The sequence below is a fragment of the Labeo rohita genome, chromosome 14 (assembly GCF_022985175.1).
Source record: "Labeo rohita strain BAU-BD-2019 chromosome 14, IGBB_LRoh.1.0, whole genome shotgun sequence".
Classification (NCBI taxonomy): domain Eukaryota; kingdom Metazoa; phylum Chordata; class Actinopteri; order Cypriniformes; family Cyprinidae; genus Labeo; species Labeo rohita.
The window spans coordinates 30,205,267-30,212,275 of NC_066882.1; positions in this window are offsets into that span (position 1 = coordinate 30,205,267).

Consider the following 7,009-nt stretch of genomic DNA (forward strand, 5'->3'; position numbering starts at 1 on the left):
CTAGGTGTGAGCTGAGCAAATGATAAATGACACTTTGTCAAGTGAAAAGAAAAGTGACAAAGAAAAGACTGAATGTGAAAACTGGGTTAGATCTTGGAGTACAATTAGAAACAATTTTCTTTTCTATAAGCATGTATACTCATGGTACATTTGTACTGGTTTAAAAGCTAGGGCAGTGTGCAAATTTCATTTTCTCTAAAAAAAATAAAAAAATATTGCTCAGGCAAAACTTGCCATCAAAATACTGCATGTGTCTGCATCATTTTTGCCCAAGGCTGCTCAAACAAAGTCAATTCAAGTCAAAATATAAACATAATAGCATATGAAACACTACTACAAACTACACTACACTACACTACAAACACTACTACACTACACTACACTACAAACACTACTAAATATAAGAATGGTAACTGGTTAATGGTTACATGTTCCAAGCGCAATAAAGTACTACGCCTACTGTACTAAGTAGCACATACAAAGATTTATGGCACTTGGTCTGTACGTTGTGATCTGATTCTTAGATAAACATTTTGACAGCTGGCAGTCCCAGCTGAACCTCTTGGTCTCCGCTGCATCCATCTATGAATATACAAAGACATTTGTCTAGAATGGACGACTGACGATTTCAGCATGAATAGGCCCTCAACTGCTGTGACAACGTCCACCTCTACTGATATGAAAACAGACAAATTGCCCCTCTCCTGTTTTGCATTTCAAATAGACACTGAAGGGAAACGGTTCTTTATGTAGTTGGCATTTTGTACAAAAGAAAACAGGTGCTTTAAAGCATCCTTCTGCTTATTGCCTAATTAGAATGTAGGCAAGAAAATGTGCCTGTTTTGTGCATCTTGGAAGCTCCCAGCAAGATAGATCCAGGCATCTTTGTTTACAGAGGCTTGTCATCTGTTTGATGCAATGCTTTGCTGAAGTACACCCTGGAGAGCTGCACTGTGCACAGAGCAATGATTGCGTTAAGACAGGGCAACACTATGCAACACATGCTTCTTATGCAAAAAAAAAAAAAAAAAAAAAAGCCAAACACAAGTAACCGCAGACCAATCTAATTCTTTCTCTGTTTATGCCAACCAAACCCATTAAGAAGTCTGGGTAATTATATTCAAAGACAAACAGTACAAACTCATTTTTCTTCCTGGAATGGAGTGCACGCAAGTTCATGCAATGATAGTCAGTCGAGCAGGTTAACTGATCTGTCAACACTTCAGTTGGAATAGGTCAGGAAATGCTACTATGAAAACAGATAAATGTATCAGCAAATGTTTAATCACACTGCCTCAAATGCTGTTGTCTGGAAAGGGAACAACAAGAAATAGCAAGGAAATCTTTCGGGGTAAACGTCACTCCAAAAGAATGTTGGCCTTGTGCACTCATAGTCCTTCATGTTGTCCTTTAGATTAATGTTTCTCAACTTCCGTCCTTGGGATCCATCTCCCAGGATGTTTTAGATGGCTCCCTGTTCAACACTCTAAGAAGCTAATGAACTGAATAAGGTTTTTTAATTAGCGAAACATCTATAGCATTCTGCTATGCGGCTGATCAGGACTGGAGTTGAGAAACACCGCCAGATTAGTGTTAATCAATTAGTTAAAGGCATTTATGAGAAATTCATTCAATATTAAAGAATACAAGGAAATAATATAAGTCAAGTTTTATTTTTTTTTAATAACATGCAGTGTCAATTATTCATTTTTTGCAGATGAGATTGTGTGTATTTGGTCATAAACCATTTGTATCACTGCCATCTCATGGTCAAAACCTGCCAGTGCAGTTCTAAAAAAAACTTACAATGGGGCCTCAAGATGATCAAAATTATTTCAAATAAGCCAAAATAAGCCACAAAATAAGCAAAAACAACAAAAAATATAAATATTTCTCAATTTACTTTACAAGCGTGGGAAGAACTCATTTGTTTTGCAGTGATATTAGGGACATTCCGTGTCAACTCAACCAGAGGTCCCCGGCTCAAATGTTTGATTTAAGTTTGCTAATATTTTTTTCTTAAGAAACATACACATGTATAATGATGAAAGCCAAAAAATTAAATGTCATTGATGAATATTTACTGAGTAATCCACTATTTTGTAGAGGGAGGTCAAAATGGCACGTTAGATTGAGTCAAGTTACAGGGGGGTAAAAATGACTTCAGAAAGATGGCAGCATCATTATCTTATTTTCACACAGAGATTGGTAGTTACATTAGTCAAATCTGTTGACTTTAGCAATCTTTGTTGCATTATGTGCCAATGGTGACGATTCAAAAATGGGGAAATAGCACTTCAAGCTTTTCTCCAAAGTTTGCATGCCTGTAACTTAAGAAGTATTAAAGGTATCTTAATGCCCTTTTAGACATTGGGTCTTAACAAACTGTCCTTTTGGCATCTTTATTTGTAATGCTCTATTAGATTAGTTTCCAGAGATATTGAAATTTCAATATGGCTCCAGGAGTAAATCATTAAAATGTACACATTTTCAGTGGTCAAAAACCAAAGGTGGGTCAGTTAAAAAAAAAAAATATGATACCTCTTTTCTTTTAAAGAGGAATGTCTGAAAAACAAATAGTCTTGAAACTGGAGATGTATCTCGTTTCTTTCTGTCAAGACAAATGCATTGAACATACCTGTCTGACTGCCATAAATGTTCTTTTTCCAAGGTTTGCGTGCCTATAACTCATTAAGTAATAAAGATATTGCAATATGATTTTAGGTTCTAGTTGTTAATAAACTTTTATTTTGGAATACTTTTCAAGGCCCTACATCATTCAGTCCCAGAGATATGGGGATCTCAATGAGGCTCCATGTCCATTTTGTTACCCATTTTCATTGGTCAAAAACCAAATGTTGGTCACTTTGTAGATGATGCTTATTTTATTTAAAAGTCTGAAGAAGAAATAATGTTGAAATTAGAATTGTATCTTGTTTCCCTCTGTCAAAACAATTGCATAAAACATACTTATCTGAGTGCTAAAATGCACTGAAATGGTAGAAGGGATTTTCTTAATTTTAACAGCTTCTGAAACTGCCAAAAGTTTAAACATGCAGTATTGTAACATGTTTAAAACAAATCCAATGCCTCATAGGGAAGTATGGCTGCTTTCGCCACACATTCACATCAGTAAACCAAGATTTGCCTCACCTGGAATAATTATTAGAATTTCTTTTTCTTTTTATTGGTATGAAATATCAAGCATAGTCATAGATAAAGAAGTATCCATTGCTAAAGGGCACATTTGACAGAAATACTGATAGTACCTCAAACGTTTTATATCTCTCACCTGGGTAATCTTATTTTACATTTCACACTGTTCATACTTTACCTAGAGATAACAATTAGTCCAGGTCATACATAATGCGGCGTGTCACACTGTACAATCCTAATCTCTGGGTTACTTTTATTTTTTTCCAAAAGAAAAGTTTATGAAGAATTACAATCTAAAATCATATTGCAATATATTTAATACTTCTTGAGTTATGGGCACACAAACTTTGGAAAAAGAATATTTATGGCACTCAGACGGGTATTTTCAATGCAGTTGTCTTGACAGAAAGAAACAAGACACATCTCTAGTTTTAACAGCATTTGTTCTTCAGACATTCCTCTTTTAAAGAAAAGAAGTCTCATATTTTTTTTTTTTTTTTTCAAACTGACCCACATTTGGTTTCTGACCACTGAAAATGTGTGCATTTTACTTGATTTACTTTACTTCTGGATTTACTTCTGGAGTCATATTGAAATTCCAATATCTCTGGAACCGAATCTCATAGGGCATTAAAAATAAAGATGCCAAAAAGAAAGTTTGTTAAGACCCAATATCTAAAAGGGCATTTTGCTCTTAAGAATCTTTCCTGAAGTGTTTTAGCTAGCTCTTGAAACATTAGGAGTAGTGAAGAGTCACTAAGACCACCACAAAATATCCTCCCTGCTGAAAAAAACAATACAAACCATCACAGAAATTCTAATTTTTTCCTCTACAAATACCATTACAAACCATCAACTTTAAACAATTAAAAATGGTTTCCTGTAGTGTGTTTTGGGAGATGTTCCATTAGGATTTAGTGGTTTTAACAACCCAACAATAGAAGGCGACCAGTTACCAGTAGAGACCAACAGGCATCATTACAGTTACCATTAAAACCAGTACAATTCCCATTATAACCAGTAAAACCATTACAAATTTTGTGATGGTTTCTATTGATTATTTCAGCTGGGCTAAAATGGCTGTTGCCGGCAATCTGTTTCTGAACACAAACATTTTAGAAACATGCTGCATTTATCTGCACATATATGTTTCTCCACACATCTTTTTAGGTTTTGGAGGTTATCTCAACTCAAAAGTTTTCTTTCATTACATCCTTGTTTTCGTTTATAAGTTTGGCAAGAAGTAACAGCTGTTCTTTTGTCCAGTTTGGTTTACTTTTGACGTTTGCATGTCTTACTATCAGCCATGATTATTCTGTTCTGCTAATTAAAAGGCTGTTTATATGCATATCTGCTGTTTACGAGAAGCACACATGTAAGAGGCTGGACAATTAGCTGAACATATACTTGTTTAATTAGTGACACTTAGCCTGCATTTTTAAATCTTTATTTGAATATATCACACTTTACAATATTTCTACGAATAAATCTCTGACAGAGACCCCTATCACCCAATCACCGTGTGCATACTGTAGTTAGTACTCATGCTGACATCGTTCATAGCAACGAGGTCAACCCCTACCCTTACTCTTAGCTTAAGACTTCTCTCTATTCCTTAGTAAAAATTTGTTTCAGCAGCTTTGTGAATTGGTTTTTAGAGAAAACTCTTAGCTAATTTTTTTTTTTTACTGCTATTTAGGGGAACTCTTATCTTAGGAGGTGAATACAGGCCTAGGTCTTTAATCTGACAGAGGTCATAAATGCTTTAATTATTAGATGATGCTCAAATGTGACACAAGACCAAGTGTCAGTCAGCTTTTATGAAATTATTGTGACCCAAGAACAGTGTTACCTTGAGATGCAGGCATCTCTGTAATGAGTGCACTGCAATGTGTGACACAGTGGGAAAATAATGGCTCGAGCAGCAGAAAGTCTGAATGCCTTTGACTCAGACTGTATTTTCAGCCGCATGCTTGAGGAGCACAAAAACGCATTTCCAGATTAGGGAGCATATTTTTGGAACGGGGGCTAGCTTTCGGCTTTGAGGTCAGAGGCTAGCTTGCCATTTCCCTTCATTATATGCCATATTACTGGAGGTACAATGTAAGAAGATATCATATATCATTTAGTAGACCTTCTGAATTGCCAGTGGTCATGTATTTGAGGGAGCAGCTGTTCTGACTTCTTTTAACAAGGACAAATTGTCAGCATGAATTTAAACCTAATAAATAGGCTGGTCAGTCATGGTCTTATGTGCAATCAGCCATTATGCTTTTATAAAATACTCTAAATTTCTGGTAATTGGTGCCCATCTAGTCAGTATCTACACATAATGTTAATAAGCACAAATGTCAGGGCATGTCAAAACATCCAAAGGGCCCCAAAGTCACCTCAGACCCCAGAGGGTTAAATGCTTTATACAGTAGCTTGGAGCATATTTCTAAATGTCTGTGTTCTGTAGCTGCTGCTTATAATTAGGGCCCGAGCACCGGTGGTGCGAGGACCCTCTTGGAATTGCTCCGTTTATTATTATTATTATTATTAGGGCCCGAGCACCGGTGGTGCGAGGACCCTCTTGGAATTGCTCCGTTTATTATTATTATTATTAATATTATTATTATTATTATTAGGGCCCGAGCACCGGTGGTGCGAGGACCCTCTTGGAATTGCTCTGTTTATTATTAGGGCCCGAGCACCGGTGGTGCGAGGACCCTCTTGGAATTGCTCTGTTTATTATTATTATTATTATTTTTATTCTTCTTCTTCTTCTCCAAAATGAATCGCATTTTTGAGGGCCTAAACATGCACGAAAAGTCATGAAACTTTGCACACGCACCAGAACCGGCGAAAATTTACATCTGATATGGGTTTCAGAAGTGGGTGTGGCAAAATGGCTCGATAGCGCCACCTATACACTTTCAGCGGAGTGCGCCTTGAGCTACGTTTCACGTACGTGTATGCAAATTGGTACACACATGTAACACACCAATACCTACAAAAAAGTCTCTTGGGGCAAAATCCGAAAACCAACCGGAAGTCGGTTATTTTTTATTTTTCCAGCAAATTTTGTCTCATTTTTGCCATTTCCAGGCATCGTACTTGAACGAACTCCTCCTAGAGATTTATTCAGATCAACACCAAATTTGGTCAGTCTAATCTAAAGGCCTTTGTGACGTTAAATTGCGAAGATCTAGAGTTTTCACTGGAGGGCGTGTCTGTGGCAGCCTGTCAAACTTTGATGATTCGCCATGAAAAAGGAAGTTGTTATAACTCAGCCATACAATATCTGATCTGCCACAAACTTCACATGTATGATAAGACTCTGGTCCTGAACACATATCCATGACCATATTCAGGTATAGTTATAGCGCCACCTGCTGGTAACAGGAAGTGACATGTTTTACGCTGTGAGAAACTCCTCCTACAGATTTCATGAAATCAACATTATATATGGTCAGTCTAATCTAAAGGCCTTTGCGATGTTAAATTGTGAAGATCTTGAGTTTTCATTGAAGGGCGTGTCCGTGGCGGCCTGACAAAGTTCGATGTTTCGCCATGGGAATAGAAGCTGTTATAACTCAGCCATACAATGCCCGATCTGCCCCAAACTTCACATGTTCGATAAGAGTCCTGGCCTGAACACATCTAGAGGCCAATATTCAGTTATTATCATAGCGCCACCTATTGGCAACAGGAAATGACTTATTTTACATTAACTTAAACATGCAATGTCTGATCTGAACCAAACTTCACATGTTTGGTAAGAGTACTTGCCTGAAGACATCTAAAGACCAATATTCAGATATAATCATAGCGCCACCTGTTGGCAACAAGATATGTAATGTCTTACACT